This window comes from Canis lupus, chromosome 4, assembly GCF_048164855.1.
Source record: "Canis lupus baileyi chromosome 4, mCanLup2.hap1, whole genome shotgun sequence".
NCBI classification, from domain to species: domain Eukaryota; kingdom Metazoa; phylum Chordata; class Mammalia; order Carnivora; family Canidae; genus Canis; species Canis lupus.
In genome coordinates this window covers 15,460,560-15,486,522 of record NC_132841.1, presented here as the reverse complement: position 1 = coordinate 15,486,522, position 25,963 = coordinate 15,460,560, and the positions used below count along the sequence as shown (strand labels likewise).

At 41.3% G+C, this 25,963-nt stretch overlaps 1 protein-coding gene across 5 annotated transcripts in view; it reads left to right on the top strand.

Moving 5' to 3' along the window:
• Positions 1–25,963, top strand: part of EGR2 (early growth response 2) — a 104,713-nt gene that overhangs the window by 43,479 nt on the left and 35,271 nt on the right. For 2 of the 5 annotated variants that reach the window (XM_072823235.1, XM_072823236.1), the window contains one exon: positions 2,665–2,697. The exons of the other annotated variants lie outside the window; for them this stretch is intronic. The gene's annotated coding sequence lies outside the window, so the exon portion shown is untranslated. The remainder of the gene's footprint in view (positions 1–2,664; positions 2,698–25,963) is intronic. 5 annotated transcript variants of the gene reach the window in all.

Genomic DNA, 25,963 nt, shown 5'->3' with positions numbered 1-25,963 from the left:
TGCTCCAAAGCAGCACCCACTTCCCTCCCGGCCAACTGCATTCAGAAAGGTTCTGCGGGGGCCAAGGAGGAACGACCGTTCTCTGCTACAGGGGTCGCTGCTGTCCCTTACCATGTTCCTCCTCGTCAGCTGTCCCAGCCGTGTAGACAACGAGGATGCCCTGCCCCTTCTGTGGTGGTCAGGATGGCCAGAGGTCTCTGGCACGAAACCTACAGGCTCCAGGGGCTGGAGGAATCCATATGGGGGTAAAAGAGCAATTCTGAAGAATCAGTAGTGCTAGAATTTGGCCTGTTGGCACTAGCAAGTGCCTACTGCTGAAGTGGACACTGGGGATCTGGCATTTGCTTTTCCTGTGGGAAGAAGGTAGTTCCATGAAGCAGTGGGAAGGGCCATTCCTAGGGGCCAGGGACAGATACTTTCCAATCCCAGTATTTTCATCTGAATGAGCTCACGGTCAAGTAGAAACTACAGGAGGAGGGAAATGATCTTGAAGGGGAAGAGGAGGCTAAGTGCTATCTGGGGAGGGGGGGGGGCGTTGGCGAGAAATGTACCGTCCACCACCTTATCCCATATTGCCCATTGGGTCCTGACCATAGTGATGGACTCTGAGCCTTTGGGGTTACCAGTGACTCCCTCCACCCCCATACCTTCAGGAATAACCACCTGCAGACCCAGGTTTAATCATGAAATTAATCCCCCTGATATTTTTTCCCAACTTGGAAACAGTTCTGCCAGTTTCTTGCTACTTCATGCCTCGTTGTGACTTTGCTAAGTGTTGAATCTTTAATTTGCGGCATAAACCGGTGTCCTGTGTTGGAACAGGTGCGAGAAGGGAGATTCCAAAAGCAAATAAACACGAAGAAGCCTTTCTTCCCTCATTCATGGGCTGCCAAAATGTGCGGGAGGTGGGGCAGCGGTTGGGGTGGGAACCTCGTGGTGGAGGTAGCCTGTGAATGAGGACCCATCAGCCCTCCACGTCTGGGACACACCTTCCAGCTGGGGAGAGATGTAAACAAATGATTATCAGACACAGTGATATGATAAGTACCACGATACAGGTGCTGTGGGAGTCCGGAGAGGGAGGGATTCGTTCTGCAGAGGCAGTTGCAGAAGGTGGAGACACTGGGGCCAGGTCTTGCAGGAGAAGATAACCTAAGAAGGCATTCTAGGCAAAAGAAACGGTGTCAGGCGAAAAAGCAAGAGACTGTGAGGATTGGAAGTCTAGAGTGGAGGAAGGTAGGGGGAAAGAGAAGAGGGAGACAGAGAAATGAGACTTAAAAATTGGCAGGGGGTGGGGGCCATTGTAAGGATGTCTGTTGGGGGGTGGCTAGAGCCACCGAGTGCTCAGAAGAGATGGCACTGCAGGCCGTGTGCCTGGGAGATTATAGGATAATTGGGCTTGTCCCGAGGGGCAAAGGTGTGAAGTGGTTCATGTTCCTGCCATTACTCTCTGGACTCCTTCACCCCTTTCACGTTCCCCTCGCCAGGTGTCTTTATGGCTTTCCTCCTCCCCCTCATAACAAACCCTAAATCACTGTGCCTGTTTATACCAAGTCAGAAGAGGTGATGGGTAAGTGCCAGGTGGAAGGAGAGCTGAGCTTTGCCAGCACTTGCCAGCCACGTACCGGGCAGCGTGCTAGGGTGGTTGTGTTCTCACCACATCTAAGCCTCATAAGACCTCTGTGATGTTGGGAATTCTTCCCCGCATTTCACAGATGGAAACTGTGGCTCAGAAAGGTTTAAGTAACTTGCTCCAGTACACACAGCCAGGCAGGGGGAACTGTGTTCGAATTCTGGAGTCCATGGTCTTAACCCCCCACACTGAGCCAACAGTCTCTGAATGCCTCGCTCCACCTGGATCACATATTTGTAACAACAAAGTGCTTAGTACTTGGAGCAGTCGGTTAGACAGGGAAGGCTGTGGAGAAGGGGGTGGTGGGAAGTGTCAGGTAGGAGACTGTCAATTCCTCGTACAGGGCTGGCCCCAGGGCCACTCACAAAAATATTTTGGTCTCTTTTAAAATCAGAAGGAAAATAATATACTTTTAGGACAAATATATTTTAATCTGTAGTACTGATAAATCCATCATCATAACATCACAATCATAAAATATAATATTAATGTTCTTTTTTTTTTTTTTTAACGGAGGAAAAGATCCTTAAGGCAAAAGTGCCGAGTGTGCATGAAAGTCACAATGTGGCCCTGGCCTGGCCTTTTCCACTTTCCCTTCTGCCCTGTCATTTAGCACCTGGGTTCTCCCTGCCTCTTACATCTGTGTTATCTTCCCTTTCCTTCTGCCAGTATTGTAACTTGGGCCATGCTGGGACCATTGCAGTGGTCCCACATTCTAGTGGTTGTATGTGTATCATGTGTTTGACCAGAGGGTTTGGAGTCACTTGTGTCCGTTAGAAGTTATGGCCAACCCACTTTTAAAATGATAAAATGCTAAAATTTGTAATATACAACATGGGGCTTAGCATTTTAACCATCTCTAAGTGCATAATCCGGTGGCATTAAGAATGTTCCCAGGGTCATGGTACCACCACCACTATTTCCAAAGGGTTTTCATTGCTGAAGACAGTAACTCTGTGACCACCAGTAAGCTGTAATTCCCTAGTACCTCTCCCCCCAGCCCCTAGTAACTTCTTTTTTTTTTTTTCTAGATTTATGGAGGAATAATTGACATGCAACATTGTGTAAGTTTAATGTGTACATTGTAATGATTTGATATGTACATATTGGGAAATAATTGCCACAATAGATTAGGTGACATCCATTGCTGCACACAGTGACAATCTGTGTGTGTGTGTGTAACTGTGTGTGAACTTTTAAGATCCACTCTCTTGACAACTTTAAAATACACGATACAGGATTGTTAATTGTAGTCATCATTACATCCCCAGAATTTATTTATCTTCCAGCTGGAAGTTTCTATCCTTCGACTGCCTTCATTCATTTCCTGTGTTCCCCCACTGCCCACCCCTGGCAACCACCAGTCTGTTCTCTGTTTCTATGAAATTGATTTTTTGAGATTTCACAGGTATTTGAGATCACACAGTATTTGTTTTTATTTAGTATTTTTGATTCTACTTTCTGTCTTTATGTTGCCTATTCTAGGTACCTCATATAAATGGAATAATGTAATGTTTGTCCTTTTGTATCTGGCTTCTTTCATTTAGCACAGTTTTGAAGGTTCCTCTATGTTGTAGCTTGTGTCAGAACTTCATTATTTTTTTGTGGCTGAAGATATTGCATTGTACATATATACCACATTTTGTTTATCCATTCATCTGTTTATGGACATTTGGATTATTTCTACCTTTTGCTACTGTGACTAATACTGCTATGATCATCGGTGTACAAATATCTGTTTGAGTCCTTGCTTTCAATTTTTTGGGTCTATACTTAGAAGTAGAATTGATGGGACATATGGTAATTTTATGTTTAATTTTTTGAGGAACTGCCAAGCAGCAAACCACTTTTTCCATGTGTGATGAACGAAGCTGTCCTCAAGTCCACTCTCCAAAGCCTGGCTCTCGAGATTAAACGACTATAAACATTTGTCAGAACTCATCAAATTGTGCATTTTTAAATGGAGAATTACTCTAAGTGATTATAACTCAATAAACTGGACCTTAAGAATATAACCTTCTTGTATAGGAGGGCAGATTCCTTATTGGAGGCTTGAGATGGATACAGCAAAGGAGAAATTGTAGAAAGGGATTTTCTGAATGACAGGGGAGAAGAAATGAATGACAGCCTCTCAGTCTCATGTAGGTAAAGCTAGGTGTGTGTTATAAACGTTAGTATTGGTGAGCATAGTTTATGCAACTGTTGTTTTTTATTCAGCAACATTCACTTATTATGCATCTGCTGTGTGACATTTTACAGCACCATTTGTCTCAAGTTATAAGCACAGAATGAAAGTGTTAATTAAAAATAAAATGTCACTTAAAAAATAGAAAAGTCTGATATACAAATCAATGGAAAGATATCCTGTTTTCATAGATTGGAAGGATTAATATTGTTGAAATGTTCAAACTACCCAAAGTGATCTACAGATTCAGTGCAATCCCTATCCAAATCGCAATGGAATTTTTTTTTTGCAGAAATAGAAAAGTCTCTCCTCAAATTCATATAGAATCTCAAGGAACCCTAAAGAGCCTAAACAATCTGGAAAAGAAAAGAACAAAACTGAAGGTCTCATATTTCCTGATTTCAAAATGTGCTACAAAGCTACAGCAATTAAAATAGTGTGGTACCGGCATAAAGACAGACATAGAGACCATGAGAGAATAGAGGGCCCAGAAATAGCTCTTGCATATATAGTCAAATGATTTTCAATAAGGGGGCTGAGACCATTCAATAGGGAAAGTACAGTCTTTTCACCATATGGTGTTGGGAAAAACTGGACAACCACATGCAAAAAAAATGAAGTTGGACCTTTATTTTACAACATTTAAAAAATTAACTCAAAGTGGATCAAAGTCCTAAATGTAAGAGCTGAAGCTATTAAACTCTTAGAAGAAATCATATGGGAAAATCACTGGATTTGTCAATGACTTCTTAGACATTGACACCAAAAGATAGGTTAAAAAAATTAGATAAGTTGAATTTCATCAAAATTCATTATCAACAGAGTGAAAAAGGCAGCCCTCAGAATGGGAGAAAATATGTTAAAATCATAACTGATAAAAGATTGATATCTACAATAAAGAATTCTTACACCTCAACAATATTAAAACAAACAACCCAATTTAAAACTAGGCAAAGGATTCAAATAGATATTTTTCAAAAGAAGATATGCAAATAGCCAATAAATATAGAAAAACTGCTCGATATTACTAGTCACCAGGGAAATGCCAATCAGATCAACTCATTCCTATTAGGATGGCTATTATTAAAAAGCCAGAAATAAGTGTTGGAGAGGATATAGAGACATTGAATCTCTTGCGCATTGCTGGTGGGAATGTAAAGAGTGTGGTCACTACGGAAAATGATAGGGAGATTCTTCAAAAAATTAAACAGAATTTCCATATGATCTAGCAACTGCACTTCTGGATATGCACTCCAAAGGCCCAAAAGCAGGGACTTGAATGTATATTTGTACATTCATGTTCACAGCAGCATCATTCACGGTAGCCAAAGTGTCCACTGACACAGGTTATAAATAGATAAAATGCGGTATATACATACACTGGATTGTTATTCAACCTTAAAAAGGAAGGAAATTCTGACACAGAGATGAAACTTGAAAACGTTATGTCAGGTGAAATAAGGCGGTTAGAAATGGACAAATACTATGTGATATCACTTATATGAGGTATCTGAAGTGGTGAAAATCATAGAGACACAACAAGTAGAGTGGTGATCACCAGGGGCTGGTGGGGGGGGGGCAGGTAGACTGGGAATTAGCATTTGGTGGGTATAGAGTTTCTTTCAGAGAAGATGAGAGAGTCCTGGAGGTGGCCGGTAGTTGCACAACAATGTGAATGTGTGTAATGTCACTGAACTCTATGCTTAAAAATGGTCAAAAGGGTGGGACCTCTGGGTAGCTCAGTCAGTGAAGTACCTGACTCTTGATCTCAGCTCAGGTCTTGATCCCAGGGTCTTGAGTTCAAGCCGGCATTAGGCTCTATCCTGGGCATGGAGCCTACTTTAAAAAAAAATGGTTAAAATGGTAAATTCTGCATTCTTTGTGTATTACACCACACAGGCAGACTGGTAACAGTACTTCTTCATTTGCTTCAGAGATCTTTTCAAGCCTTCCATTTAAACCCTCCAAAATCGGGGTTCCCCTCCTTCCCAGGACTGTATTAACTCCTAAAGCTCTCTTCCACCCAATGCTCTGGTCACAATGTTTAATTGCTATATTCCAGCGTTTCCCTGCTCTGTCCTTCTTTACTCTTTTGCATTTCTAAGTGTGCCCACTTTGCCTTCTTTGAATCCCATCCATTCTCCAAGAGTCAGTGTTAACCTGCTTTAGGGTTGGGGTCTCCCTTTCTCTATTTTGGTACTTTTCACTATGCTTTTTTTTTTTTTTTTTAGAATTGTTCCCCATTTTTGTCTCCCTTGATAAATTTTAAACATTGAGCAATATATATATATATTTAAAGATTTTATTTGTTTATTCATGAGACACACACACACATACACACACACACACACAAGAGAGGCAGAGACACAGGCAGAGGGAGAAGCAGGGAGCCTGATGTGGGACTCGATCCCAGGATGCCAGGATCATGCCCTGGGCTGAAGGCAGGCGCTAAACCACTGAGCCACCCAGGGATCCCCCATTGAATGATATATTAAGAGTGGCCACAGAGTTAGCCTGCAGTAGATAATGAGTGAATGTTTACCAAATGAATGAAGCTTTTCTTTACAAGAAAAGTCCACCACAGGAAACAGAGACTTTTGCTCTTTTTGCTCTTTAACCATAAACCTACAAAGAAATGGAAAGACTCGGATGAAATTTTACAAATTTGTTCTGTCAATATTTTATACTGTCCTAGCTATCGCAGGTGAGCAAATTGACAGCCTAAATAGAACTGGTCTGCAGATGCATTTCTTTTTTCTTTTTCTTTTAAGGTTTTATTTATTTATTCATGAGAGACACAGAGAGAGAGAGAGAGAGAGAGAGAGAGAGAGGCAGAGACACAGGCAGGCTCCATGCAGGGAGCCCGATGCAGGACTCGATCCCGGGTCTCCAGGATCACACCCTGGGCCGAAGGCGGCGCTAAACCACTGAACCACCCAGGCTGCCCTGCAGATGCATATCTTAAGGGTTTTTGTTTTGTTTTGTTATTTCTTGAACTCAGATGGAAGCGTCACGGATGTAAAGTGTAATGAGCAATTGCTTCAAAAACTGTATTTTGTTTATTCACAACTACTTTAGATGTATTAGGTCAACGTCCCTGAGGGCAAATACACAATATGAACAGATGGGAAAGCAGTCATTTGCTTACTGCTCAGTTTGAAAGCAATGCCCTTGCTTTGCACGTAATGATCAGTTTAATAAATTCAACAAGGGGCAGTAAAGGTGTGATTTGGGGGAGCAGGGACATTATGCAAGATATAAGCTGCATATTTAAAGAACCCGGCTCATGGTGAAACAGGCCTTTCATCATTTCATGTGAAATAGGAAGATCTCTTTAGTCAGAACGTTTTCTAGAAATAAAACTAGAAAGATAATTTTTTAAAAAAGTGAATTAGGAAGTGGCCCTTACTTCCTGGAAAGGAGTGGCTTCGTGGGAGAGGCAGCCCTGATCAGGAACTGGTGATGAGGCCTAGGTTACCACCTGATACTGCTCCATCTGGGATCCTCTGCCAAGTCAGCCTTCTGAGATGTGCTGTTTTAGGATGAACTTGAGTGGGAACAATACTATGGCAGAAAAGCCATGAGAAGTCGTGGGAGTCAAAATATGATCTTAAAAAAAAAATCATTGACATGCAACTTTGATTCAGAAGAGTGCACAAATCACAAGTGCTATAAAATGCACACACCTATGAGACCAGCACCTAGCTCAAGAGAGACAACATCATCAGCATCCCCGAAACTCCCCTATGGCTCCTCCCAATCCCAACCCTCCCTCCTCAGCAGAGGTAAATTTTCTCCTCGCTTCTAAGATCACAGATTCTTTTGCCTGTTTTTCAACTTTATGAAAGTGGAATCATGCAGTATGTAAAAAAAAAAATGTTAAAAATAAAATTACCAAGTTCAATTTGAATAAGAAGGAACATTTAAAAATGCGCCTATCCACTAGTTTGTTTTGAGGGAGGGTGAAGAGAAGCACAGAAAGACCAGGACTACATCTCTGGGGGTTGGCCAGTGATCATATTATTGGGATCTGCTAGCAAGTGCTGGTGAACAGGCCATGCAAGCCATCAAACCTATTCATTTTTTTGAGTTGGTAGATGAATCATTTGCTCCATGCTTTCAGTCTGGTGAGGCGGAATGCAGAAGCCCCATTTGGTCTTAGCATGTGGAATGGTAAAACTGGCAGATTCCTGAGCTCCAAAATAGAGTCACTAACAAAATGGGCTGTAAGAGGCTAATCCAGTTGGATCCACTTGGAGCATTCTTTCAAGGGCATGAAGTCCACATGGTTACAGAACTAGAATGCCCCATGAAGGACGTGGGGCTAATGCCCGAGCAAAATAGGTGTCTGTTAGCAAAAGTGGGGAAGTATGGCTGTTGAGAAGTCAACAGTGTCTGCTCCTGTGTCATTATCATGATCATAGTTGATGAGAGACAGTTCAGCTCTCGGGCCAAAGTGATAAAAACCTACAAAAGATGTCCTCTGTCTATTTTCATGGATGGAAAAAGAACACCCCCTCCCAACTGCAGGGGGGAATATATTAGTTTTTTCACTTTTTAGGACTACTGTAACAAAGTGCCAGAAACTGGGGGGCTTCAAACAACAGACAATATTTGTTGCCTCACAGTTCTCTGGAGGCTACAAGTCTGAAATCAAGGCTCATCAGTTCATGCTGCTTCTCAAACCTGTCGAGGAGAACCTTCCTCTCCTCCTCCTAGCTTCTGGGGGTGGCTGTCAATCCTTGGTGTTCCTTGGCTCCTTGGCTTGCAGCTGTAGCTCTCATGCCACCCCCTCTCACATGTCTGCTCAGTATTTCTTCTTCTCTTCTAGGCACATCAGGCATATTGAACTAGGGATCCACCTTATTCCAGTATGATCTTATCTTAGCTTGACTACTTACATCTACAAGGACTCTATTTCCAATAACGTCACATTCTGAAGAACCAGGGTTAGGGCTTCAGTAGGAGGTCATTGGAGATATTTCCCCCCCACAGGCTTTGTTGCCATCTCAGAGCTGGATATGAATCCAGTTTTGTCACCATTAGCAATATAACTGTTTCCCCTCAGGAAAATCAGAAAAATAGTGATTGCAAATGTATATTAAAGGAGACAATTTATGTAATGTGCTGAGCTCCACCCTTGAACACTAATAGGCTCTCAACACTGAGAACAGACTTATGCCTCAGTTTCCTTAGAGGGTTAAAAGGTAAATGGCATCTTTCCATGAAAGATACTGTTAGCAATTTTGAATAGATGGGACTTCATTTCTTAACAGTTTTTTCTAAAGTTTCTGTTCATCATATCATTTTGGGGGATGCTTACTATCTTCTCCCCATGAAGTTAACTCTTGCATTTTCTTTTGCTATATTTTTTAACTTCAAATTTACCCCCAACATATGAATTAAAGTGATATTACCCTAGCTTTTCAAAGTCTTGTGGAATTGAAGCCAATCTGATACATAATAAGTTAGGTCCCTAAGGTTAGAGTTAAGCAAAGACCAAGATTATCAAAATTTTAGGACATGTTTGGAAAAAAAATAGCAGAGCAAAACTTACAATCTAAAATGTGCATTGAATCCATGCTAGTTTAGAAATCTAATTATAGTAGCTACGATTATCGAGCAGTTACCATATACCAAATGTCATGCTAAAGGCTGAATATATTTTGGTTTATTTATTCTTCACAACAACTCCATGACCTAGGTACTATTATTAGCCCCATTATACAGACAAGAAGCTGAAGCACAGAGAAGTTATAAAACATATCTAGAGCCACACAGCCAGTGGAGGTGTAATTCTAGCTGAGGTGGTCTAAGTTTAGGGCCATGTGAATAACCACTGTGCTATCCTAGCACTTAGGCAGGAAACCTGATGGTGAGTGTGTTGGGGTCTGGGCACAGGACAACACCCAGCTGGGTCTGTGCCCTGCTCACCTGTCAGCAGTGTGATTCCTGAAGTTGAGTTAACTAATCTCCTCCAGATTGAAGTTCACATTCCATCCATTTTCAACCTCATGGTGTCTGGCTCAGATTCTTTCTCTCTCTCTCCTAATTATGTGGTTGGAGGTTACATGCTAAACTGAGTAGAGCCAATAATCAGTATAAGTAAGGTCAGTCTTAGTAATTACAAATGAACTAGAGCTCAATGTAGCCAATGGAACAATCCAGTTGTCCACAATTATTGCCAATAAATGAGTGCATGAATACATCCCATACACATCTGTAAATGTCTACTAAGTGCCAGTTATTGTGCCTGGAAAGGGGCTGTAAATATAAATGAGACATGGTTCTTGAAATTTAGGAGCTCATAATGCAGTGGGGGAGACAGCTAGAGAAGCAAAGAAAGCACAAAGAAATGACATACCTTAGTAGAAGTTTGGATAAAAAACCATGGAAGTATGGAGACTGGAAACTACCTCTCAGCTGTGTTTGGCAGAGTGCAGAAATGTCCATCAAGCAGAGAAGAAAATCACATTTCTCAGATGGCATCCCTGAGATAGGATGGTGTTTCTAGGCCCCACTCCAGACTTTTTAATCTGCATCCTTGGGGCTGTGGTTGGAGAATCACCATTTGAAAGGAGGGTAGATTTTGTGAATTGCCATGTCCTAGTGCACAAATTGCTGTCCCTTGCAGATTTGGGATGAGGAAGGTAGAGTGTTTGAAACAGAAAGTGCACAGAGAAAATGGCAAGAAATGGCACATTAAGGGCAAGTTGGGGCCAATTTTGCAAATTCCTAAGTAAAGGTATTAGACTTTATCTTGGCAGCAATGGGGCCCCACTGAAAATGCTGAAGCAAAGATATGACATGATCAAATCTTTGATTTGTAATGGGTGGGTGAGGAAAACGCAGTAAGAGTGATTACCATACTCTCAGAGTGGTGACCAAAGGAGGTGCAGTGCTTCACTATCCGTTATGAAGATGATATAATAAGCACACCGCAGAGAACAGAAAAAAGATGGAAATTTCCCCATGATTTACCAGCATATTAGGTGTCTTCCACATAAGTCAATGACTGATCAATATTTGCAGGATAAATACTAGTCAGTGCCACCATGTGCCAGCCTTGTGTTGAATGTTTTATATAAGCGATCTTACCTAATCCTCACAACAACATGGTGAGATAGCTATTACATTTTACACATGGGAAAAACTAAACACTTCTTAGAGAAGTAAGCAACTTGCCCAAGTTCACCAAGTTACTCAGCAGCAGAGTTGAGCTGCAGACAGCCTGATGCAAGAGTTCATGCACTTGGCCATCATGCGCCGTGCCCTGCGCATTTCCCTGCAGTGCTACAGGCATATAACTTTACATATTTATCACGATCATCCATAAAATTTTATATCTCATTTTACCCAAAGCATACTGTGTTATAAATTTAATTTTTCATAAATCTAATTTTCATAAATCTAAATTTAATGGATACGTGATCATCCACTGAGTGGGTATAGACCACTGACTTTATTCACTAACTTCATTGTTGGTATTGTGGTCCTTGCTCAGTTTTCACTAGTATACTATAGTTACAAAATGTTTTCATGTGCATAATATTTTTTCTTATAGAGTTGTTTCCATAGGCTGAGTTTCTAGAAAAAGGATTACCATTGGATTGAAGGCTTCATGGCAATTGTGAACCCTTAGCTGGCATTGCCAAATTGTGTGTTGGAAATATTTTACCAGTTCACATACTCACTATGCATCATAAAATCACATGTAAAGTATGACAATATCAACTGCAGCCCACTCTCATTTGCACTGAGCATTACTTTGAAAAAATCCCTCCTATTTTAAAGGTTTAAAATGACACATCATGTGCCATTTTAACCTGTATATTTCCCCATACTCTTTGATTAATTGCATTTCCCTTTTGTGAGTTATCTGCTTGTCCAGTTCACCTAGTTCTCTTTTGGAGAGTTTTTAGGACCTCTTTTCCAGGTAGACTATCCAGATTTGGGGAAGACATTGGGATGAAGGAATGAATTAGACAGAAAAGTCAGAATTTGAGAAAGTCTTCAGCACAGATTGCTAAAGTGGCACACCTTCTTAGGATCAGAATGGACCTAACTACAGGTCCTAGGATGATAATAAAGTAACTTTTTAAAAGTGTGAATCAACTGAAAGAAGAAAATAATTGCACGAGTGGTGGTCATTAGCCAGGACAAAAAGCGCAATGTTGGCATGCTAGTGGTTGAAGTTTTGGAAACACAGCTTTACTTTACCATCATCAGCACAGCTCTCTTGAGTGCTCACTAGGTGCCAGGTGCTGTTCTCAGTACCAAGGATACAGAGACAACGGAATATGCTGCTTCTTCTGAGAGTTCACAGTTAAGATGAGCAAAGGCATGTGAGCTGGGAAATGTGGGAAGTCTGTCCTGATGGCAAGGCAGGGCACACACCAAACAGCCAGAAATCACAGACAATAGCAAAGAATCAGAATGCAGCAGCAGAGCCCCCACACGGGCGTATTACAAGGATCTTTCTGCCAGTTTCCCCTCACAATATTCTTGCCAGGCAAGGTGAAACTAAGTTCTTTCTCCCTCCTTTCTCTCTTTCCATCTTTTCTTCTTCTCTCACACGACATCTCTAATTTCAGATTCATATTACAAGCCCCCCAATTGCCTGCCCCCAAAATGAGGCACCCAGCATATCTAGGTGTGTGCCACAGGGCATCAGTCAGGAAAATGATGTGTATGCACCTGGTACAACAGCCTCAACTGGTAAATCAAGTCTCTGTTCTCACCCTGGTGATTTCCTTTTTAAAATTCATCTTGGAGGAAGTTGTGTAATGTTTATTTTCCACCCTGTGAGCCCTGATGACCATAGGGGTGGGGGAAGGGTGAATATTTCTGGGTGACAGTTCCCCAGTTGTAATAAAAAATATGACCTTGGGAGGATTATAGTGACACTTAGAGGACCTGTGAGATGTATTGTTAGCATTCCCAGATAGGTGTGGGCACCTGCTATGAGCAAGCTGTCATGTAAGGTGCTCTGAATAAAGTAGAGGCACAAAAGCCTGTGCTCTCAAGGACCATGCACAAAGACTGGCTGGAGAAATGATTTATATGAGAGTAATAACCCTAACCAAGGGAGTTACACAGGAGATACACAGAGGAAAGATCATTTCTGACATAGGAGATCTATGAGGAAGATGGCTTAGAGTTTCCCTAGTCTCTTTTTCTGACAGACTTATTGAATCAACAAGTTGGTCTTATCTTGGAAAGGACTTCAACAGACACAGGTAGAAAATGGGGTAATATGGTTAGAAGGGGGTAGACAGTGTGGAGAGGCAGCCAAGCTGTGAAGAGTGGAAAGCACACATTTTATATGGGAGACGAGAAGTGCTTGGGTACATGAGAAGACAAGGCTACGGAGGAAGGCTTATTTAGGGAACTAGTGAATGGGAAGCCTGGAAGGTAGATTAAAGGACCCATTTCATGGGTGATGGAGAGACATTGGCATAGTAAGAGTGACGTTACATTTATTCTCTGGGAATATTATTGAGGTAGCTGCACAGAGCATGGGTTGGAGGACGAAGAAACCAGAGATAAGAAACCAGTTGGGCAGCTGTGGCCATAGTAAGGTAAGAAAAATGAGGGCCAGGCTAGGGCTGTGGTGATGAGAATGTGAGAGAGGCAAAGGATGCAAGAGGCATTGTGGAAATAAAATTGCCATAGCTTGACAGCTATTTGGACACAGAAAGAGAGAGAATTGGAAGGTGGCCCTAATATGAAGGCTGAAATAGAGTAGAAGTGCTACTAGTTGAGGCAGAATTGCTGGTTTATGGGGAATATTTGGGACTCTCCTTCATCTATGTGTGGGTTTAAGCAAAACCAGGCCCATTTTTTTACGGAATCATCCATCACTGGCTGTGTCTGGAGAAACAGGGGTGCTAATGGTTAATAGCCGACATGGTAAAAATTTTCAGGTGATGAGAAGAAACTTAGTAGGAAGGAGGTCTTGGGAAAATGCTTAAAACATTGCTAGGTATTATTCTTGTGACTTCAGAAATTAGTATCTTCAACACTTATGTCCCTGTTCCTGGAGCCCTATGATTTCAGATTCTCTTCTTGGAGCTGTACACCAACAGTCAAAATGTACCAGTCCTAATGCCTCTTGTCTCAGGGCCTTGTTCTCTATTAGGTGGCAATTGGCTAGCCAATTCATTCATTCATTCATTCATTCATTCATTCATTCATTCATTCAACAAATAGTCATTGAATGTCTACTATGGCCAGGCACTGTTCTAGACATTGTATTGCTGAGAGTATAGCAGCAACCAAAACAGACAAAATCCTTCTTCTTGCAGACCAGCATTCTAGTGGTGGTAGCAGACCATGAATAAAACAAATAGGGATCCCTGGGTGGCGCAGCGGTTTGGCGCCTGCCTTTGGCTCAGGGCGCGATCCTGGAGACCCGGGATCGAATCCCATATCGGGCTCCCGGTGCATGCGGCCTGCTTCTCCCTCTGCCTGTGTCTCTGCCTCTCTCTCTCTCTCTGTGTGACTATCATAAATAAATAAAAATTAAAAAAAAAGAAAAAAATAAAACAAATAAACAAAGAAATGTATTAAATAGTGGTAAATGTCATCAAGCTCCCCAAAGGGAGCCTACTTCTCCTTCTGCCTATGTCTCTGCCTCTGTCTGTGTGTCTCTCACACAGAATAAGTAAATAAAATCTTAAAAAAATAAATAGTAGTAAATTCTATGGAGGAAAACAAAACAAGGAAAGAGGCTGAGCATTGTTGGGTTGGGAAAACTGCTGTTTTAAATAGGGTGGTTAGGATAGCCTCACTGACAAAATGACATTTGAGTAAAGACTTGTAGGAGAGGAGAGAGTGAGCCATGTGTATATCCAGGCAAGAGCATTCAGTTGGAGGGAACAGCAAATGCAAAAACCCAGAGTTGGATGCATGCCTGGAGTATTTGAACAGTAGTAAGGAGGCCAGCAAGGATGGAGCAGAATGAGGGAGAGTGAGGGTGTGCAGCAGGATATGTGGAAAGTAATTAGCTGGGATCTTCTACAGATGATGCCTGAATCCTACAGAGTGGCCCTAAAAATGGGAATTGAGTCATTGGGAAGGAGATGTACTTGGCCACCTTTTACTTATCGTGGGGCTCCCTCTGCAAAGAACCAAGTAAATGTCCGGTCACAGGAAGGAAGAAAGAGGTTTTTCGTCAGAAAACACCAAAGCGCTTGTTCCATTTGGTAGAGGCAACACCCATAATGGAGTGCCCCTCACCACCCCCATCTTGTACTATTGTGGCTGGCACGAGGCCTGGGTCTCCCCAGCAGTCTTTGCAAGGCTGATACACGTCAATATTACTCAAAACGGATAGATCCCCTAAAATAAAAATAAATTATGCTAAAAAAGGATCCATGCTCTTGTTTCATTCTTTGCATCAGAAGTTGCGTTTAGTTTACAGTTCACTTTTTTTTTTTTTTTAATATATAACAAACTACAAGGTGGGGCTGGGAAGAAGAAAACCACGTAGGCTAAAGTCCCTCAAATTCTATACTTAAACTCCATCTCCATGGCAGCATGACAGCCTCTGACCATGTGGAACCGTCACAGTTTTGAAGAATAGCTTTAAGAGTTGTAATTCTTCACTTATCTAAAAGCTGCATTTGCTTAATGAAGAGGCTTATTATATCTTCTCTACAGCTATTGACCATCAAATTGGGGAGGGGGATGTTTTCCTTTATTTCTCTGAATTGGGCAAGTCAACTGCTTTCATTCTGGCTGGGAGCCTAAACCCTTGCAAGGGCAGAGACAAACACAGGAAGGGGGAGGGGGTGGAATGGGACAGAAGGCCTTGCCCATGGTGGAGTCACATGAACTTGTAGATCAAAAGAGCAGTCCTGGCTTTAAAAGACTGTGGCACTATTCATGAACCCGGTGACTGCCTAAGAAGGAACACAACTGCTTGTTGTCACCAAAGATAAAACACTGCAGCTGGGTCCCCACCCCCCACCCTCAATTCAACTCAGATCCCCCCCGTAAGGAAGGTGGAGGCTTTGACTTCACTTGGTCTCATTAGTTGCTGATAAATGACAGACTCATAAAACAGGGCCCTAGAAAGGAAGTTGGCAAAGGAGAGACACCATAGTTTCCTTTTAGAGAATGCTTTCAGACCTGTCATTCTCTTACTTTTATACCATTTGCCTGGTGATGAGTCGTCCTCGCCCTTCATGTTAATGCAAATGAGTTTAATCAGATAATGTTAAGTCCTCCAACAGACTCCGAAGTCTCTACTCCAGCAATTCCCAAAGTGTATCTGTTCCTCAGAATCCTAATTCCACATATGTCGATAGATATTATGTGGGGGAGAAAAGGAGAGGTTCCTTAATCAAGAGAATGTTGAGAAATGCTACATTTAAACAATATTGGGCAGGTTCTCATAACCGCAAGACTCCCCTGAACTGCTGACATTCCTACATAGCAATAGGAGATATCACACCCATTTCCCACACTTGGGTCACCCAACCCATGTTGATGGGAATCCCAGGGAGGTTACAAGACTTACCCTTTGTTAGAACTAGAACTAGAAGCCAAATAACTTGGCATCCCCAGCTTTTCTCATTTGCCTGGAGAATTACAGAGCATAGAAAACTAGGAAACAGAGATATTCATGAACCATTATAGCAAAGGAAAAAGTAAATGTCAGATCCAAAATGTTGGGAGGTCAGTCTTATGTCAGTCTGTAAGTGGAGGACACCAGAGCCAGGGTGTGAGGGAAAGACCAAAAGCCATGGATCAGGGACAAATAAGGCTGCAGAAGACAAACGTTGTTCATTTAATCTGGATTTCCTTGCTGAATGTCTATAATATGCTAGGCATCATTCCAGGTATTGGGAATACAGAGGTGAACAAAGGCAGGTCTATTAAAGGCAGCTCCTGGGACACACTCACACAGAGCTCTACCTGAAAGGTGCTTCTGATGCACCTCCTGTGCCATTAAGTAGCCCTTCTATTCATACCAGATAAGGTCTAGGTGCTCTAGGGTACAGGTGAATGCCTACTTGCAAATCCAATATTTGAATTTCAGTTTATCCCAATCACCAGGTGAAAGAGACAAATAAGTTTATGGTTTGAAATATCTTTCTGATGCTTTGATTATTATTATGGAAGCAGAATAGGAAAAGTTTGGATGGTGCTTCAGGGCTTGACTAAAGTGAACCGAGTGGAGCATCAAGCATGTGCTTCTCTGAAGCTGGGAGCAACTGGCAGAGAGCCCTAGGATAAAGAACGGGGACATGAAGAAGAATCTTTGCTACTTTCTCCTATAATTCAGTAAGTCTGAGAGGTAAGGAAATGACAACTCCAGTGAGGAAGACCCACTCAAGGTACAAATCAGAATTCATAAGGTCAATGAGTTGGAAGCTTCTGAAATCCTTAGAGCAAAGAATTCCCTAAAGGACCTCAGGTACTCCAAGTCAAAGTACAGTGGGTCCATCCTGATTGTCTCTAGGTTCAAGAGACCCTCCAGATAATGCTCACAGACCATACATTTGGCTTAGTGGTCAGGAGTTCCTTTTTTGTAAAGGGACATTTCATTGAACCAGCTGGATTTTTAAAATAAGAGATACAGCACGGACGACACTGCAGCCTTACGATTTTCTTGGCACAAAAAGGCATGCGTGGCCATATTGGAACATTTATTTCTTCCATCGATGGATGGTGAGAAGTGGGGCTTGGTGTAGGGTTATACTTTAGCTTCTCCCACCTACTCCAAGGGTTGCAAATTCAACTGCCTACAGAGTCCAAATAGATCATATAAATGCAGTAAGTGACCTAAATGAAATAAAATGGAGAGAGGTGGGGAGTGTATAAAACGAGGAAGCAAATACCCTGTCCAAAGGAGGGCATCTTCCACTCATCTCCAGCTGATTGTTAGCAGTGTGACTGAATGGCTGCTTCTGTTTTTTCAAGAGAAGCTACAAGTCAGATTTGTGCGTGTGTGAAAATTTCCAATTTGTAATGGTTGGCAATTAAATTCAAATTTAAACTAGCACACGAGACCACGCTGTGCTGCAAAACTGAACACATCCAGCTGCTTGAGGGAGTTCAGGGACCACCACTCTCTAACTCCTGTGAAAACTAATTCCACTGTGAATTCCTCAAGCAAAAGAAACGAAATGGGTCTTCTCCATCTCTGCTGGGTAAAAGCAAAGTGGCTGTGATCCTGCTGGAGCACAGGCCATGAAAGCAACAGGCAGAGAGAGGCACAACATGATAAAGCTGGAGGGGCTGTCTCTGGAGGAGAGCAGGAGAGACACCAATCCCTGCTATGGAACGGAACTGGCAAGGCTGAGTGGCCAGCGGAGGCCACAGTTAGGGCTTTCTAAGGACCTGGCTATGGGGTGTCAGAGGGACGTTTACAGAGTCAGGCCTGCACCTAGCTACTAAGACTTAGGGGTGTGTGACTCTGGTGCTCAAGGTGGAGGTCAAAGTTCCTGTTTTCACATTCTAAAGTTTCTTTTCCCAGAACCACTCAGGCTCTTTCTGATGCTATCTATCAGAAGTGATAGAGTAAGAGATCACTTCTCTTACTCTAAACCCAAACTAGAAACCGAGGATTTTTTCTCCTGGAATTTATTTACATGAAAAGTGTTGCAAAACATAGACATTACATTATATTTCACTGTACATGTTTGTGAATCCTTATTCTATATATAAAAGAATACAATTACATACAGAGAAATATAAAATTTGGTAAAAGTGTGATAAAACCCATAATAGGACCTGTATAATACAAGGAGTGAACCCTAAAGTATAAATTTTAGTTAACAATAAAACATCTTTTTTTTTTTTAAAGGATTTTATTACTTATTCATGAGACACACACACACACACACACACACACACACACACAGAGGGCAGAGACACAGGCAGAGGGAGAAGCAGGCTCCATGCAGGGAACCCAATGTGGACTCCATCCCGGGACCCCAGGATCACGCCCTGGGCCAAAGGGAGACGCTCAACCACTGAGCCACCCAAGCGTCCCATAAAGTATCAATTTTGACTCATCAGTTATAACAAATGTACCACAGTGATGCAAGGTGTTCACAACAGGGGAAACTATGAATAGGTGAGAAGGAGTATGCAGGGACTCTTTATATCTATTTAATTTTCTGTAAACCTAAAACTGTTAAAAAAAATAATGCCTATTAGTTAAAAAATAAAATAATAAACATTGACTATTGTGTGGAGAAAAAGTACAGAGAACATTTTTTTTTCAGTGAATCATAATTTGGGAAGTTAAAACATATATGTTATAATTTAATACAATATTTGCTTTCTTACTTTTATTATTTATCTAGTAATGATGCTGATAGCAAATTATTTTATTTACATTTTCTGAAGACCTCAGCTTGTTCAGTAATTGTGTATTTTGTCTAACTTTTTCAAATATCTCTAACCAGGAATTAACTTAATTTGAGTTCCTAAGAGAGAATCTGCAGGTTCAATGCTCATTGAAGATGTCTCATGATCTCCCAAATGGCTATTTGCTGAAATTTGCCTCTCCACCATGGCATACCCAGGAGAAAGAATGAATTTTTGCTTTGAAAATAAGACTAGAATACTAATATACACAGGACAAAAAACAATCTTCCTGCACAGTCAATTGCTTCTCATTTGTAGATACTTTCTCCTTGCCCGTTAGCCTAGCAAGTTCTCGTTAAACTATAATTTAAGGACATGGTGTTCATTAAAAAGATCATTGCATGATAAAGAAGGAACAGCACTTTGAAAGGGATTTATGGCTCCTCTGGATGACTTTATAATTTCTCCCCAAGCCGAATCCAGTATTTATGACAGGCCCTAGTTAGACTTCAACTTTCTCAAAGTTTTGTGATTTGGACAGTTTCTACATAACTCATCTGTTAGCAGCAGATAAACCAGAGTGAAAACTGCTGTTAGTGATATTCTTTCACAATTTCCTTAGTCCAAAATGAAAGTGAAAATGCAGAATTATTTATGACTTTTGCATACTGCTGGAAAAGTCCAGTCTTCCGTGATGTGTTTTGCCCCTTCTTTTGGCAAGAACGTCATGTAAAACGTCTTAAACTACCGTTTTGAATTAGAATCTTTAAATTGTTTTGCTTTTCTTAAATTCATGGGCTCTTTGAAACATTTTTAATCTTCTTCAAGAAAAGCCATTCTTCTCAGATCTCTTGGACTTAATATAATGCTATTTGTACCACACTTGGAATAAATCGCCAAATTGTAGTGACTATTCATATCATATGAATATAAAAATATTTTTACAAGAATAACTTTCCTCCAAGACTGGAAAATCATCAGATGTGTTATTCATAGAGTCAATATGAGTCTACCGAGTCTACCGTAAGAATCAATCCTCATCGATGTTTTGATGAAGTTAGTCATCAGTTTCTAGAAAAAAAAATCTCTTTGAACTGGTACAAGTTTCCATTTCTGCAGTTAATATTAATGTTATCAGCTGACATGCTAATCGTTGTATTGACCAGTGTACAGCCCTCAGAGCAGAGAAAGTATAACCATTTAGTTGGTCACTTGTTGCACCTGGCAGGACATCAAGTTCAAGAACTTTTACGTTATCTCCAGGAATTTCATTAAAATAACTTACTAATATAGGGACAACTTTTTGATTTTTGTGGTTAGCTGAAGCTGTCATACTGCTGAGACATAAAGGTTTTACCCAGTTTGTGTTGTTAAATCTTTTGAGGTACTGGAGAAAAAAATTTTTTTTAACATTATACCTTTGGTTTGTGCTGATGGAAATTTAAGTTCAGATACCATGGAACTTAGCTCAGAAGTGCAGTCTAAAGATCTGAAGCCATGATTATGTTCTGTGGCATTATATGGAATTACCGCTTCTTTTCTGAGTGTCTTTTTTGAGCTATCTCGTCATTGAATCGTGGAAGCTCCAGATCTGATAGATAATGCCCATTTCCTTATATTGAAAACACAAAAAGAGAGCAGATCGAACCTCAATATTTATCTCACTATCACCTAAGAGGCAAAATTCTAGTTGTGGATTGATACTTTATTTTATATAAGAGTATTTCTTTTGTGTTCCTTCCTTCCTGATCCCTACCTTTGTAATCATTTTGATGCTAAAATAAAACTGTTTAAATAATTTTAAGCACACATCCCATATCTCTGAGCTATAGCTCACAGCCTTAACCACTGTAATTAGCGTCCCCTATCACAGGAGTCTGCTTTGCCTGACACTTGTAAATATGTACGTGGCTTCATTTGCATGGCACGGACTAGTACCCATCTCCATGTCCACAGGAGTCAGCTTCTCCCTCTCTTTTTCCTTCCACATCCCACGGCTGGCTTTCTTTCTCTTAGAGATGTCTAGCCCCGGCTTCTTTGCCCCCACCCCTCACCTGCAGATGCCTGTGGACCCAGCAATAAACACTTATGAGACATTTTCCACGAACACTTACAAGTTATTGTAATAAATTATTCGGCTTAGGATGCTTTACTTCTGTAGTTCTCAGTATTCTATTTCCTAATCTTTTAAAATGGGTGTCACTGATTGGATTCTTTCAGTTACTATCTCCTAAGATCTTGGAAGTTTGGGAACAGTTTTACATTTAGGTAGGGAAATAAAAGACTGAAACAAAATATGTGAAATAAGTTTTATATCAACAGTCAACCTCTTCTGAAGATGGTGTGTCTTGGCCCTAGTGGTCTCCACTTCTTCCTGTCCCCTATCCCCATCATTCTATCCCATTATCCTGTATTATGCTCTTTGTTGCACTTATTACATAAATGTATCTTACATATTTATGTGCTCTGTGTGTACATGTTTTAGAACCATGATTCTTCTTCCTTTGGGAGCAAGGGCTTTGTTTTGCTGACAGCTGTTCCCCAGTATGTAGAAGAGGGCTAGTTCATGCTTAGTACAGATTGATTGAGAGAGAGAAATAAACCCAAAGCCTATGATGGTCAGTCCCAATCTCTGGAAATAGGCCAGAGATGGTTGGAGACACCAAGTTTTCTTGGGCTCTCTTAGAGATCTTCCACCTCTGGGTGCTAATACACTTTGGAAAGGATTGCCTCCTGACTCCCGCAGCAAAACAGAATGCTTTGACAGGTCAGTTAAGTATGTATTTTTACAAATGATTAAAAAAGCCCCATGGAGGTCAGATAACATAACTGAGGTCATTTAGAGACCAATGGCCAAGCAAAACTGAGTAATTTTCAGTACACACTTTAGTATGTTGCATAAACAGGGCTGCATAACATAACATTTTATTTAAAACTAAGAAAGATGAGTAGGACACAGCTTATTTTCCTTAGAAATTTATTAAGCCCTGCATTATGTTACATAGGCATGGATTTTTAATTCTATACTGTTTCAAGAAGTATTTTATAGCAGCTGCTATATCCTGGCCTATTGAGAATATCTGCTTCTGGAAATTTAAAATAGCAACATGTGAGTATTATTTTATCTAGAGTCATAGCATCATTGAGTGTTGTAAGGGAGGTAACACAGAGATTAATAATCAACCCACTCATTGTTACTAATGCAGATTCTGAGGATTGGAGAGTAAGGAGACTCATCCAAAGGGACTGAATTCAAATCTTCTGCTGGGTGATCTTTATTTGTCCCTCCTGTTCCACCCTGTGCTGTGAGCCACATGGATCAAGTCCTCTTGCTTCCTGGCTTCCCCTTGTATTCACTGAGTGGGAGGCAGTGGTAAGAGAGTAGAGGATGAAGGAGGGCAAGCCTGGAGTATTTATTCCTTCAACAATCTCCCTACCAGCCACATTGGCCAGGATTGCATTCATTCATTTAAGGCCACAGCTCCTGTTGGCTGCCTTCTCTCCAATTCTAGGAACCATTTCCTCTCCTTATCCCTTTAGACCCAGGGATGATAAGCCTTCAACTTGTGGCCAGCCTCAGAGTGCTTCATCAGACTTTGCTGGCTCCTCTTAACCCTGCCCATGCCTTTGCTCTGTGGTTTCCTTCCCTTGAATAGTCGATGAATATGTCATGGGTTTCTGACCCAGACTCTGGCCACACACATTCAAATCCAGGTCTTCTGACTCCTGGCCAGTGCTATTTCCTTTATGCTTCCATTTCATAAGCTGCTTTGGAAATACGCATGACTCTCTACCTGCTCAGATTGTATGGAAATATTTTCAAAGACTTTGATGAAGTATTAGAAACAGAATCTAAAAGTATGAGTAATGAGGACCACAGAAAGGGGAAAGGCTGACTCTATGGAGCTTCTGCAGGAAATCTTGCAAAGGTGAAATCTGACTGGGGCAGAAAGTGGAACTGTCTCGAGAAGTAGGAGGGCGACGCGGTTCCTGTGTGGTTAGGAGAACTGTGGTTGCAGCCCTTAGTCCTTGCAACAGCTGAAGTTAACCCATGCTGGCGGTGTGTTTTTCATTCAGCGCAGCCCTAAGACGTAAGCTAATACCTTAGCTGTCCTTAGCTGAAGAAGCAGCACACCTTCCAACACTAGATGGGAAAACTGGCAGCACTGTTGCTTGGAGAGTTTGCCAGCCACCAGGGGGGTGTCTAATTAAGATATTTTCAAGAGTTGAGTCTACAGCAGAGTTCTTACCTTTTACCCTGACTCCACTGGAAGATCATCTTTGCATCTTGGCAGTTCACCTCCATTCACTCCCTTTTGCTTCTTGTTCTTTGCGTAAATGGCGTATGGGAAGAGTCATGAGAATGTAGAGGGAAGTTTCTATTCCTTAGCGATAAAAATAACTTTGTTCTAGTCTTGATCCTGTTACTAACTTTGTGTGACCTTTCTCAAGTCTCTGGGATTCAGGTTCCCCAGTGTAAAATGAAAACACTATTAGAAAGATGTTGGAGGTCACTTCCACTTCTCAGATTCTATGATCCTCTGACAAATAGAACTAAACCAAAGCATCTTCCATCTTGAGCTCCCAGCCTGTTTGACAAGAACAGTTTGTGCACTCAAGGAGGCACTGCAATGTTATGTCTAGGACTTGAGACTCTGGAGCCAGCCTGCCTGAGTCCCAAATGCAGCTCTGGATCTTGGAATCTGTTTCACAGAGAAAGAAATAAGGTCCCAGGACCTCCAGCCCTCTTGGATCTCTACAACTGAAGTCAGATCCAGAGACCACACTTTCCTGGAGCTCATCCTTCTGCATGGCCTCTCTGGAGATGTGTCATAGAGGAAACAGAAGGCAAGAGGTGGAATGTTCCACTATTTGACTGTACTGTTGGGAGGGCCAAGAGAATCCTTCTAAGTCTGGCTGGATTATCCAGATCATGTTTCCATTCTGCTTGATTCCAACTGTCAACATGTGTGAAAAAAAAAATAGCTCAATGCTTTTAAAAAAATCTGCCCAAGGTCAAATGATTGTTTTGGCTAACTTCTCCCTTCATTAACCAGCTGTTTTGATGCCATATGGATTCAACCTATGGAAAACTCAATTTCAACGGTCACTTTCTGCAAAGACCACTTAAATCAAATGCCTTTCACTTCTTTTCTGCCTGGCAAACGTTTGTCTCCACTTTAAAACATAGCTCAAATAGCACTTCCTCTGGGAAGCATTTGTTGACAACACTCTTCCGCAGGTAGAACTAATTCGTATCCCCTCTCTCCTCTGTGCTTCTCAGGTGCTGTGCACCCATCTCTGTTCTAACATTTACCACCTTATAGAGGAGTTATTTGTATCTGTGAGGAGTTTCTGAGGGCCAGAAGAACTTCATGTGTACCCCTGCCTAGCAGGAACTGCTTAGTGAGGACTCCTTAAGAAAGAAGAACAGAAGGAAGAGTCAGAGGGAAAGAAAAAGAGCAAGGAATTTACAGAAAATTTTGGAAAATGTATGAGCATCTTTGATAGTGAAGTAGGAAGAAACCAACTGGGCAGAGAAGTGCTGAATGGTCTGTTTTCTCTTGCTCCCCCATACATGATTCCTCTATGGCTTGTCTCTGGGTATCTGAAGTTGTTCATTAGGAGAGGCAGAGATTCTGGGGAAAAAAATGCAGTGACTTTAACTTTGTCAGATACCACAAGAGACATTTTTCTATTCTGAGAGAACCTATCTCCACACTTCCCTAGAGAATAAAGACATAAAAGAATCACTGCATTCAGAATTGCTTTTTCTCTGGGATAAGGGAGTTGTCTGAAATCTCAGGCTAGGCATAATTAATAACACTTGCTTGGGGAGAAGAATCTGGTCTGAGAATTAGATGGGATGGGATTAACCAGAGAGTAGTGCGGCCAGAAAAAATTGGGATATTATTTCTGTTGGGAGTCTGTCCCCCTCTAGCCTGGTGGTCAACAGGTGTATGGGGCTTAAGTGTTAAAACCTTTTTCGACCACTCAATCTTCAAAGACCTCAAAAACCTTAAAAAATTCTAGTTTTCATCTTCTTGATGGATAAGGCAGTTTCCACAGACCCTCTACTGCCAGAAGGTGGAAAATGTAGTCAACTATGTGTTTTGGCCTTTTGATACTAACCTATTTATTAAACTTTTCAGTAGTGTGACTGAACTGGTGGTTTTGTCATGGATAACATTGAGGGTCACTGCCCATAAGATGAGGTGCATTTGTGCTCTCTGCCCACTAGGGGACTGTTTATCATGAAGTGTTTTCCTGGAATATTAGAATCTTAGCAAGGGATTTCAAGCTAGACGATTATTCCATCTAGATTTCTATACAGCATATGAATAAAACCATGAGAGGTGTTACTGTATTTTGATCCCTGATGGGAAGATGTGACTTTATGTTAACCTAGTCTTGGAAAATATAAATATCTAGTTTATGCAGAACACCATTCTATTAAAAAAATTTATTAAGCATCTACTATGTGCCAGGTACTGCTGTAGGTGTTTGAGGTACATCAGTGAAACAAACAGGGATCTTTGCCTTCATGGTGCTTACAATCTATGTGAGAAAAAGACAGACAATAAATAATGCACATAGTAAATAAGTAAATAATGTAGCATGTTAGAAGATGACAGATGCTGTGGAAAAAAAGAAAAGTAAATCATGGTAAGGGGAATTGTATAATGAAGCGGCAGGGACTAGGAATTTGGCAGTGGGTCCTCAGGATGGTCTCACTGAGATAATGATATCTAAGCAAAGATTTGGAAGAGGTTAGCGAGTTAGCCAAGCAGATGCTTGGGAAAAGAGCCTTCCAGGAA